General features: G+C 35.1%; 1 protein-coding gene across 1 annotated transcript in view; it reads left to right on the top strand.

Moving 5' to 3' along the window:
- Positions 1–12,700, top strand: part of MDGA2 (MAM domain containing glycosylphosphatidylinositol anchor 2) — a 760,567-nt gene that overhangs the window by 698,669 nt on the left and 49,198 nt on the right. The gene's annotated exons all lie outside the window — the stretch shown is intronic.

Genomic DNA, 12,700 nt, shown 5'->3' with positions numbered 1-12,700 from the left:
GTCTGACAAGTGTAATTGAGCTGAATATTATTACCTGAGCCTCATGTCTTTTTCTTTACCTTTTTTCTTCTTTTTCTTCTTTCCTTTCCCTTCTCCTTCTTCTTCTTAATTTTTAATGGTAGACTTTCACCTTGTTTTCTAACTCCCCTTGTAATGATTTCTTATTGAAATTTAATACCTCTTTTTGTATGAACTTTAGTTGCTATACATATTTTAAATTATTTACTTCTGTGTTTATATTTCTGTGCCCACATAATTAAATATTATATTTTTATTCCTTTAATCTTTCCCATATTTGAGGATACATCTGCTTTTCCACTTAACAGTGTCCATAACTTATACAAACCTTTCTGACTTTGGAAATCTTTTCCTCAATTTTCTATTTTATAATTTATTCAGGTGTGGCATGATATGAATACCTGTTTTTGCTTTTTTAATGCTAAATGAGGAAGAAGTAAAACAATTGTTTGGTTTCAGAATAAATAAAATATAAATTAGAAAAATATGCCAATATAATACTAAATACCAAAATTTCCTGTGAAATTAGTGTCACTCTTGTTTAGATGCAGAAATAATCTTACAAATGTTAAGCTATATAGCCATGTTCTGCAGAAATAGAGGTCTTTGGGAACTGGAATATTAACCTTGTTTGTCTAATTCTGAAATCTCTTTTCCTAACTTCCGTCCTTCGCTGCTGTGAAACTCTGTGTGCATCTAGGAATCATCAGAATGTAAAGTGATGGGGGGCGCCTGGGTGGCACAGCGGTTAAGCATCTGCCTTCGGCTCAGGGCGTGATCCCGGCGTTATGGGATCGAGCCCCACATCAGGCTCCTCTGCNATAATCTTACAAATGTTAAGCTATATAGCCATGTTCTGCAGAAATAGAGGTCTTTGGGAACTGGAATATTAACCTTGTTTGTCTAATTCTGAAATCTCTTTTCCTAACTTCCGTCCTTCGCTGCTGTGAAACTCTGTGTGCATCTAGGAATCATCAGAATGTAAAGTGATGGGATTTGGTTGGAAAGGAGATTGGATAGGCAACCCAGAGCTCCATCATGAAAAGCTATCTATGTCTGCTCACCTCTTACTGCTCCTTCTACACACAAATACAATAAGTTTATAAATTAAAATACCAATACAAGAATAGCATGTTTGCTGTGCTTAAATAAATGAGACTAGACAAAATAGGGTTAGGCTTTATTGTAAATGAATGCTTAAATCTACATTCTGTATCTCATGTCAATTTATTAAGAGGTCACTCACGAAGAAGAATTCTTTTATGTAATCAACAAAGTGTGTACTTAAGCTGAGATTATATATGCAGGACTCTGCCAAGCATTTGAGAGTTGCCAAAGGGGTGGGGATGGGTAGGTGGCAGGATAGTTCTTGTCCGCAGGGGATGGATAACCAAGCCAGCAATTACAGTACAGTTTGATAGGTGTGATAATAGGTGTGCATATAAGGTATTGTGGGAGAACAATGGAGGTGAACCTCAGATAAATTGGGAGGTGAGGAATGCTGACAGAAATAATAGCAAACTTACATGGGAAGGGTGAATAGAAGTTACCCCGATCAAAGGATGTGAAGGGAATTAACACATGCCTGGATACAAAGCCAGCATGGTAAATTTAGAGAACTGAAAATAAAGCAATATATCTGGACCATAGTGCAAGAAAGAAGGAAAAGATCAAGCTGGACATATGAGGGACCAAGGACATGAACTGTTCCAAAGATGCTAGATTTACCTTGAGAGAAGTGGGGAGACACAGAAAGAGCCAAAATAGAGGAGTCAAATGATCACTACGGTGGTACAAATTCAGAAGGGACCGCATAACATGAAAGCTGTTGTTTTATTTCAAATGATATATAACTACCCCACATCGGTGCTGCTGCCTTGGTGATTGGAGAGAAAGTGATGTGGCCACATCAGGATTTGATGATTACATGTAGGTTGGGGGAAAGAAGGGAGAAAAAGGCAGACATGAAAAAGATGTTCATTATTATGTGCTTGTTGTCTTTTGAAAATCTTATGTCACAACATATGAATATTTGTTTCTCATTTCAGTATGTTAAGAAAATATTCTTAAATATGATTGTTTATATTAAGAGGAAAATGAACTGGTGTTGAGATGAATGTTAGGCACATATTTAATGTAGTGTTTTCAAGGAAATGTAAAATGGTAAAATTTAAAAAAACCTGAAGGAAGTTTCATGTTATAACGTAAAATAACTTTAATGTATCCCTGCAACTCTTTTTTTTTTAATATTCTAAAATTTATTCTCAGAGACTCATGTCTTAGCAAAATGACACAATAAAAAATCCATGGGAAGTTTTCTTATATTTAATAAGCAGCCCCTCTACTTTGGGAGCTAATTTTGAACATGTGTATGCTTATCGTATAAGGCGTTGTAATAATAGGTCTTCAAAACAAGAAAAAAAATTGTAGTTACACTTAAAACATATATATATATATATTTTTTTTTTTTTACTTTATACTGTCTCCTCTATAATTTTATATTATCCTTTCTTTAGAAAGTATCTTGGTGCCCCACAGATATCGGTGTACTAGGTTAAGTGTTTCTCTATATTATCACAAAATGATTTTTACAGCATCAGTTGTTTTTTGGAGGGAGCGTGTTGAAGCTTGTACCAGCTCCTAAATCTTACTCTTGTGTGATCATTAAAATTCATTCTGTATGCAGAGAATCTGATGAAAATCTGAGAAGGTAGCAAAAGTCTTGTCTTTACTTTTCCCACATGACATCATTTTGAGACAATTTTCAAATCATGTTCATAGGAAGGGGACTTATAGTTCAACCTGGAGGAAAGAAGGAATCTAAATTTGAATAATCAAATGCATTAGCTAAAATGAAGCAATAATAATTTCTGCATTCATTTGCCATGTAAGTTTTTCTTAAAAAACTAAATGAGGTAAGGTAAATGACCCAAAAATTCAGTGGCTACATTCATAACTCTTTTTTTTTTAAAAAGCATTTTCTTTTTTTCTTTTTTTAAGATTTTATTTATTCATTTGACAGAGATAGAGACAGCCAGCGAGAGAGGGAACACAAGCAGGGGGAGTGGGAGAGGAAGAAGCAGGCTTCCAGCAGAGGAGCCTGATGTGGGGCTCGATCCCATAACGCCGGGATCACGCCCTGAGCCGAAGGCAGACGCTTAACGACTGAGCCACCCAGGTGCCCCTACATTCATAACTCTTAATTATATTCAAGGATATGAAATAAGTCTGAGTTGCAATATAGTTTAAATCTATATATTTTGAGGACCTATTGTGACTGGTCGGTCTGTAAAAACCTGTTGACAATTTGCAAGATAGTCACTTACATAAGAACAAATTGCCAACTAAGAGGAATATATGAGGTCCTGAGAGGCATTATGGTAAAGACAAGAAATCATGCTTTCAAAGGCGTTGATGTTCCTCATGCTTCATTGTAACTGCATTTTCTTGCTTATTTAAATATTATTTTACGGGGCACTTAGGTGGCTCAGTTAGTTACGCATCAGACTCTTGATTTCAGCTCAAGTCGTGATCTCAGGGTCCAGAGATGGAGCCCTGGTTAGGCTCTGTGCTGGGCGTGGAGCCTGCTTGAGATTCTCTCTGCCCCTCCCCATCCCCCCTCCTTCTTGTGCATGCCGTCTCTGTCTCTAAAAGAAAAAAAAAATACATATTTTGAATTTTGTATTCCATAGTCATAATTTTTAATTGGGATAGAATGTTCCTAAATAGCTACAAAAAGCTGGCTAGAGTGTCAAGAGATAGGTGACAAAAAATAAAACTGAGAAGGGAAACGTTGCCCAGGGCAGCATACTTGCCACTAAGAAATCAGAACTAAAGCCTTAGCTGTTCACCCCTTCCAGGCTGCTCTATATTGCAAAATGGCTTTTTTTTTTTTTTTTAGCCTTTAGTTTCTGAAATTCTGGATGATGTTTTTAGTGCTCTGAATTTCTAGCCATATTTTTAAATAAGCACCAGGAACGGTAATGTTAAGAATCATTCTGATTTTATTGCCGATCAAGGGTTAGATGATATGTGTGGCTTTATTTCATATTTTGTTTTATTGCTAAGAGTGATATGATGATTGCACGGGTTGTTTGAGAGACCTTATGTCAGGGTAACATGATGTTGCCTGGAACTCTTCCTGTTCCCTTTAAATTGGCACTTGATACCTTACAGTGGAGGACAAAGATGTACCTCCCACCCCGAGCTAATGGAAAGTCAGAAACAGCCCTAACAGTGCTCTGAATTTCTAGCCATATTTTTAAATAAGCACCAGGAACGGTAATGTTAAGAATCATTCTGATTTTATTGCCGATCAAGGGTTAGATGATATGTGTGGCTTTATTTCATATTTTGTTTTATTGCTAAGAGTGATATGATGATTGCACGGGTTGTTTGAGAGACCTTATGTCAGGGTAACATGATGTTGCCTGGAACTCTTCCTGTTCCCTTTAAATTGGCACTTGATACCTTACAGTGGAGGACAAAGATGTACCTCCCACCCCGAGCTAATGGAAAGTCAGAAACAGCCCTAACAACGTACTCAGGAAAAGTTCCTTACCTTGCAAAACTTTCCTTTTCTTTAGGAAGAAATCCTATACACAAATAAGCAGCTATTATGATTTCAGGTAGAAAAAAATTGGGAAGAGTGGTGGAATGCAGTGAGACAATGGAGTGAACAGTGATCCTCGTGCTATAAGAAATAGCGTGGTCAGGGAACCCGTTTCTTAGGAGTTGACATTTCAGTACAGACATAAATGAGGTCAAGAGATAGAAGCCACAAAATAAGTAAGCGAAGAGATTAAAGCACCTCATAAGTATATCAAGGGAAAATAAAAACATGTATAAATATATACATTTTTTGTAGTTAGTTTTGTGAACACCTAATCCTCAAATGTCTATTTGACAAATAGAGTACTCTATTACAAGAAATAGTGGAGATCCAGATTTTAAAAATTTGGTGTGAATCTGATCATTATAATAATGCAAAGACCAATAGGAAAGAATTGGGCATTTTGCTAATTAAAGGTATGATTAGCAGATGTTTTCATTTTGTAAGGGTAAGGGAACTGGTAAGACACTGGCTATGTGGGACAGGACAGTGCAGAGCCCACAGTGGATTTGCTGGAAACTAGGACAAGCAAAGAATGAAACTTTGTTTGTAATTAGGATTGCTCAATCAGAGACAGTTGGTAATTTTTCTAGGTGTGGGGCTTGAGTTTTTATTAGCTGTCAGTAAATCTAAGTAATGGCACAACATTTTGTCAGGATGGGCAAAATGCCTTCTTTCTGATGCAGAAAGTAAGACATATCTTCCCACTGAGTAACCAACTCAATAATGTATATGCATGAATTCAATAAATACTAGTCTGGACTGTGAGAATATTACAGTGACTCAAAAAAAAAAAAAAAAAGAAAATCTGGGGCGCCTGGGTGGCACAGCGGTTAAGCGTCTGCCTTCGGCTCAGGGCGTGATCCCGGCGTTACGGGATCGAGCCCCACATCAGGTTCCTCCGCTGTGAGCCTGTTTCTTCCTCTCCCACTCCCCCTGCTTGTGTTCCCTTTCTAGCTGGCTGTCTCTATCTCTGCCAAATAAATAAAAAAATCTTTAAAAAAAAAAAAAAGAAAATTACTTTCCTTCCTGGAGTTGCATTATAAAAAATAAATTAACCCGTTGTCAGACAGTTGCAAAGATCAATGAGTTCTAGCTAACAAATAGCAAGTAAATATATACCATAACTCATATCAAACCTAGAATAGTGAAATCTTACTCATCCTAAACAGAACATATATTCACAGTGTAACAGTCTTTTTCATTGTTTTACTAAGAAAGGGCCGTGATAGGTTTTATTTTACAAAGCAACAATAGCAAAGCCCAACTTTTCTATCAATATCCAGATTAATTTTGCATATATTAAAGTTTTGCTTTATCTCTCACAAAATGGAAGAGTCACTTGGTCCCAATTATTCCTTCATTTTTGAGATATCCAGAGGATTGTTAATTTAGGGCCACAGAGTAAGCGCTCAGTAAATATTAGTTATTATTTTAAAGAAAGACTCATTTTAGGATAAGTGAATTTAAGCACTCATTTTGGGGGAACACACTGTCCTGCAGATTAAATGAATGAGATTTTCTCAAAGGCAAGAAAAATGGTCTTTTCTGACCTATGTTTCTTCTTCCACCTGCTATTCTGTCGTGCAGTATCTAGCTCAGGGTGGCCTATCGTAAATGCCTAATACTAATCAATGACTTATGCTCTTTTTATAGAATGGCCTTAATGGGCCATTGTTTAAAAATAAAAAAAAAAGTTTCATGAATTATTTAATGTAACATAATGCTTTTTACCTTTGCAGCAATTTTCCTTATATATCTATGCATACTCTCCGTGCCCGTAATATAACTGTTGACTCTCAAGGATTTACATCCACTTCAGTTATTTCTATAACCACCAGCTAAGTTTAACTATGGCTCCTGGCTAAAGTGGCAGTTTTGTTTTGTTCTAGTTATCTGATTTTCAAAGAATTCAACAAACATTTTTTTTTCTTGTTGTCATGATGAATTGAACTGCATGCTTATGAATGCTCCATTTTTTTTTTTTGTCACTGGCTGATCAGTTATATTGTTAAAAGGAGCTATCAACAAAGCAATTGTAGTTTTACTGTAGTTGAATACCGTTTTATATAACTAGATAATAAGTTGGTAAATTTTAATGTTTCAGAAGTATTACACATTCCTCTATTTCAATTTACTTTCATTTGCTTCTGTTTCCAATTTGTGTGTGGTTCAGCGGGAAGATGAATAATGACACAAACTGGTGTCATTAATCATGAATGAGATAGTTTGCTTGCAACCTCAAAAGGATATAAATAAAAGTGTAAAATGGAATTTAGAAGCATGAGTACATTTGCCAAGTGAAAAAATAAAACACGGTTTTATTTGTGTTCATGCAAATATTAGTACTAAGTATTTTGACATGGAATTTTCAACATCCCACCTGCTCAAAAACAGCTTTCTCAATCTTGTGATTGCACCACTGGGAATTGCTTTATAATATCTGAAATTTCTTCTGTCATTATTAGTCTTTTGTATAAAATGAGTCAGTCCTCCAGAGAAGGTGAAATTTTGGACCTTTAATCTAAGTTAAAGTTTTAGCAGCTTATCTCATAATAATGAAATAGGAAATGGTCTTATGAAAATGAAATGAGATGAAGGATAATCATCTAGGTGTACAGCCTTCTGAGAGATTAAAAATGTGTCTGATTGTCTGTTTTGCATAAAGCTGTCCCTGCATGTTTCATTAATATTGTTTTATTAAAGCCATGACTTTTATATGCCTTCCCATAGCTGCAGAGATCCACACTTATTTCCAGTGGTCCCACGTAGATTACCCTAGTAATACCACCTCAAAGACCAGGACACAGTCTTCTAAAGGTGCAAGGGAGAAATTTTTAAGAAGCAAGGATCCTGAGACTCTGAAGTTGGATGTATTGAAGGAGACCTTACTTGAGTCCAAAGTTTCTAGTCATTTCATGTTATGAGTCTAAGAATTTTTTAAGAACTAGATACGCTAATCATTATTTATGTATCCCTATTTCTTTAAAAGAAAATATGCTGATGTGAACAGTGAAACATGTTAGCATGTGTATTAGAGATATCAACAAGATCTGATGAAAATAAATGGCTCAGATATGAATTTTCTCAAATATTCTTAGTATGTTTGAAAACTCATGAATACTTCCATTTGGGGTTCTCATCTGAGAATCGTATTAGGCTCAGAAAAGTACTTAGTCTGCCTCAGTGATGCTTTGGATGTCTATTCTTTTATAGATTAGACCCACGTTTTTAAACTAGCACTTTTAGTAATAATGCCAGTGTCAGTGATAATAGCAATGCTGAGATTTTAAATAAAATATTTCAAAGAAAATTTTGTAGTTTGTAAATTTCCCTGTTTTTTAACAAATGTGTATTTTGAAACCACTCTTGTTTATAAAGTGATTCTGATTGACTCCACACTGTTAAAAATCTTATTCTCCCTTCTAAGTTAACATAAAATTCCTTATAAGTTAGTATAAAATTGTTTTATAATATGGTCTATATTTGTCAATTCTAATTAGATGAACACAAAAATAGTAGTCAAGGGATTGCTATATACAGAGGTATTTAATATAATTTCAACTTCAAAAAACTGTTGCTTGGAAACCAGATCCTTGTAATAAATGATCAAATAGTGCTCAGTTAATGAGCAAAGCCACAACCCAAGATAAAGCAGGAATTCTCTGTGGTGGAGTGAGAAGAGCACTGCGATAAGACATACAATACAAGTAATGTAATAGGCACATATTAGACTAACAATAAGTTCAACTAGGTTTGGTCGGAAAATAAGTAAATTATATTGGCTATCTCACACCGTGGCTCTATAATGGAGGTGAGGGAAAGAAATACTTTCTTTGATTGGAAACAGAAATAAGATTCCTGAGGTCAAGTATAAAACTGGATATTTTGGTCAAGATTAGAAAATAAAACTTTTGAAGTATGAAGATAAAATTTATTGTTTTGGAGTTGTAAAAAGTTAAGGAATATAACCAACTGTTAATTTTGTCTGTAAAAGCTCCACTAGGGTAACTCTGCCCTAACACTAAAATTAAGAGTGTATTTCTCGACATTAAAAAACTGTAATTTTCATTTTCTGGTAAAATCTATTACAAAGGGGAAACAAGGTTGTACAAGCAAAAAGAGAAACACTGATTAATCTGTACATTTAAGTAGATCTGTGGTTTCTCAGTGCCTTAGAGATTGCGGCAAATGAAGGATTACCGTACACAGTAGAGTAAATCTTGAGAAAATGCGTATTTTCTCTCCTATAAAAGGCTAGATAACATTACCTTGAACATAAAGCAGATACTTAGTCATTATTAGTTGATAGTATGAGGATATTATGGCCATATATGCAGCAATAAAGACAGACAAATAGTGAGAAGAAACCCTTGTTGTAACTCTCATATTATATATTTTCTGTATCAACACAAAGCAGTTGTTTTGAAAACAGAACAAAACGAAGCTCAGTTGTAGAAAAATTCCTTTTAGCATAGCGAAAATGCTAGTGTTTTGGAAGATAGCTGTTGTTGTTGTTGTTGTTGTTTTTCTCAACCAGTATAACTTCTGTGTATTCAAACATGTTGGGAAAAGCATATTTGGGAAAAGATAAAAAAAGTACATCCCGTATATAGCTTTTCCATGCAGATTGAGGGAGGAAGGAAATATATCTGGAGAGAGTTAGAAGGTGGAGGTTCATAAATCTGTAAAGTTTCATCTCTTTTTAAAAGAGATCTGAGCAAAATATAAAATATTAAGTTCATTTTATCAATAATTACATGGGTAATTTTTTTATATATTCTGTGTAGTTTGGGCAATTTAACATTTTCCATCACTTTAAAACTGTTTTTACATTTAAATGCTTCTGTGGTTCAGGTGTTTGGTTTTGTTGTCCCACAGTCTAATTAATGACTTTCGTGAACTTGCAGCAAATGTTCAGCCTGCTCAATTATTAATAGAATGGGAAAGCTAATAGTGGATTATGATATAGGGTTAATAGTACCTCTCATGTACGGAAGTAGATATTCCACAATGTTCAAATACTCATCAGTTTGAGTGCTACAATGGATTACAAAGACCATCCTTATTACTGCTGAGGAAATTGCAGCCCTCAACTTCTTCGTGTGTCTAAATACAAATAGCTAATAGGTGTAAAAATAGAACTAGAAACTAAGTAACCAGATTTAAGTATTCAGTCCTTAACCATCCTGGAACCTTTCGCTTTTTAAGACATTCAACTCCATTGGATCCCTTTTCTGTCCTAAATTTCTGATGAACCAATCTTGTCAAGTAATGCCCTTTGGTTTTTATGATAAAATTCTAGTAATATGTGTGAGCTACAGAGAGCTTCAAAAGCTATCATTTTAAAAAACTATAAAAAAGAAAAAATGCAACAAAAAGTTGTACTTGAAATAGAAGAAAAACTATAAAAAAAAGCACTTCATGTTTCCACAAGTCTAGAAGGTTCATGTGGAGTCATGGGTATACTGTCATACTGCAAAACCCAGATGATGTGCTAACAAACTGTATTCTAAAAATGTTGAAATTTTTTCACCATAATTTTCATGAGATTCCTTGTTCATTATTCAACTTTCCTGACTTACTTGTCGTATTACACTTATTACTCTCTGATATATTGTTATTTCCTTATCATTTAGTATTGTTTCCCATAGCCAAAATGTTAGCTTTGTGAAAGCTGGGCATTTTTCTTTTATTCTTACTCCTGTTGTTGTTGTTATTGTTAATTTTTTTTTAATGGGACATTCCTAGTGTCTAAATAAGGAATACTATATATCTCAGTCTAGTTAAGTTCCTGACACATAGTATGCATCAGATAATATTTTAAGTAAATTAATGATGGCACATGATAAAAATTCCACTATTTATCACTTATGTGGGTATTGAGAAGTAAAAAGGAAAAAGTAGTAATTCAAATATTAACTTTTTCAAGATCAAGATCTGGGTGACACTGTTTAAACAATGAGCTAAAACTAATTTAAGAATAGAAGTGTCTCTTTATAGGAAGACATTATAGTACTTCTACATTTGCATGTGGTTGTCATAAACCCTTTCTTGTAAAGCAGCAGGAAAGAAAGAAAATACCAAGTCATGCTGCTTATATGTCCCAGTAGAGGGGGNTTTATAGGAAGACATTATAGTACTTCTACATTTGCATGTGGTTGTCATAAACCCTTTCTTGTAAAGCAGCAGAAAAGAAAGAAAATACCAAGTCATGCTGCTTATATGTCCCAGTAGAGGGGGATGAAAGAATAAAGCTCATCGGTGACTCTGGATTTGGACCATAGTAGCAATTGTATACCTTATGAAGTTGCTGAAAGCTCCAGAAGCCCAAGCAGCGTTGTTCGTGGTGATGAATGATTAAGATCATTGCACAAGCCACAGTTACCTCTCTTTAAGTTTACTTCCAGGCTTAGCCACAGTTCTTCGATTAAGATTGTCATGCCAAGATGGTCCAGGAAAGCTCCAGCCTTGGCCACACAGGCTCAGTTCTCCATCTTTAATCTCTAGCAGTGAGCCTGGATCATTAAAGGAAAGGGAAGGTGTAAGCACAGCTTTCTGAAGTGGTTGGGAAAGCTAGAGACAATTACAGATTGTTGAAATAGCGTTTACAAAGGTATAGAAGCATGGAAGAAGAGTTTTTGGTCTCTTTTATTCATTGATTATCCCCAGTGCCTAGACTATTGCACATAGTTGTGGTACAGTACTAAATTGTTGCACACGGATTCAATCATTGTGCAATAATTTAGCGGGACATTAATTCTAGGGGTTATTTTCCTTTCCTTACAGTTTAAAAATATTGCTTCATTGTCTTTTGTATGCACTGGTGCTATTAAGAAGCATGATGTTAAAGTTATTTTCCATCTTTTATCATTGAATAATCCCTGCTTGCTAGAGGCTTCCAATATTTTCTTCTTTGATATTTTTAAGTTTTACTCTAACAAGTTAAAGTGCGTTTGTGTGTCTTTTTCCTATCCTTATGCATACCATCAGTAGTTTCAAAGTCTTCAATATGAAGTCATTTTAAATTAAAAAAAAACTTTTATTTTGAAATAATTATAGATTCATGAGAGGTTACACAGAAACATAAAGGGAAGTTCCATGAACCACTCCTCCAACCCATTGCCAAGCCATGGTCTGACACAAACAGGGTATGTTGTCAAAACCAAGAAATTGACACTGTTACAATCCATGGAATTTAATGAGAATTCACTAGTTATGCGGGCACTCATTCGCCCCTCAGTGAAACCTTTTTAACTGTTATCCTGGAAATGCTTTGTCATATGTAATTATCTTCTTAGAGAAAGAAGAATAGGGAGGAAAGAAAACACTCAGGTTACAAATCTGCCTGCAACTGTTGTTATCCGTTCCCAACTTGTTACACCTGGTGTGATTAATTTTTGGTTCCTCAGCAGAAAAAGCCTGAATAGTGATCAACCCATAATGATGATGGGGGGTAGGAGAGAAAACAAATTATGTGCTAAGCTATCTCCTCTTTGTGACGTGACCCTTTTTCCATTAGAGTCTGTAGTTTTCCCATCAGGTCCATTAATCAACCTCTTACTTTTATGGTGTCTCCAGGGTTGGTTTGGAAAGAGGCAAAAATCCTGTTAAATTTCCTTTCTATGGAGAACCACATTATCGACTACTGAATGCTACCTTTGCTTAATCTGACCTAAAATTTATACCGTGTTCTAATACTTTTGTTGATGCTATCTGTCTAATTAAAATGATTGACATTCTTTGAATTACTTGGGTGATCTTGATGTAGCATTTCATTTTCTTGCCAAACCCCTACCCCCCATTTAGTCTTACAGTCTTAGCCTAGAACATTTGCGTTTAATCTTTCTTTCCAAACCTCCATATATTTTCTTTAAAGGAGCCACTATATCATATGTGGTTGCCATTACTGTACATTATTTATCAAGTACCAAAGAACATGTCAATGAATAATGTTCTTGGAGTTTTGGTTTTAGCTCCTTAGACCTACACACTTGATAAATCTGCACTCGGACACCTCATTTGCCTCTTAATTATAACATGTCTAAATCCTGACCTATTCTATCTGAA

The sequence above is a fragment of the Ailuropoda melanoleuca genome, chromosome 20 (assembly GCF_002007445.2).
Source record: "Ailuropoda melanoleuca isolate Jingjing chromosome 20, ASM200744v2, whole genome shotgun sequence".
NCBI classification, from domain to species: Eukaryota; Metazoa; Chordata; class Mammalia; order Carnivora; family Ursidae; genus Ailuropoda; species Ailuropoda melanoleuca.
Note: the sequence above shows the minus strand (reverse complement) of the source record. Positions and strands in the feature narration are given on the sequence as shown.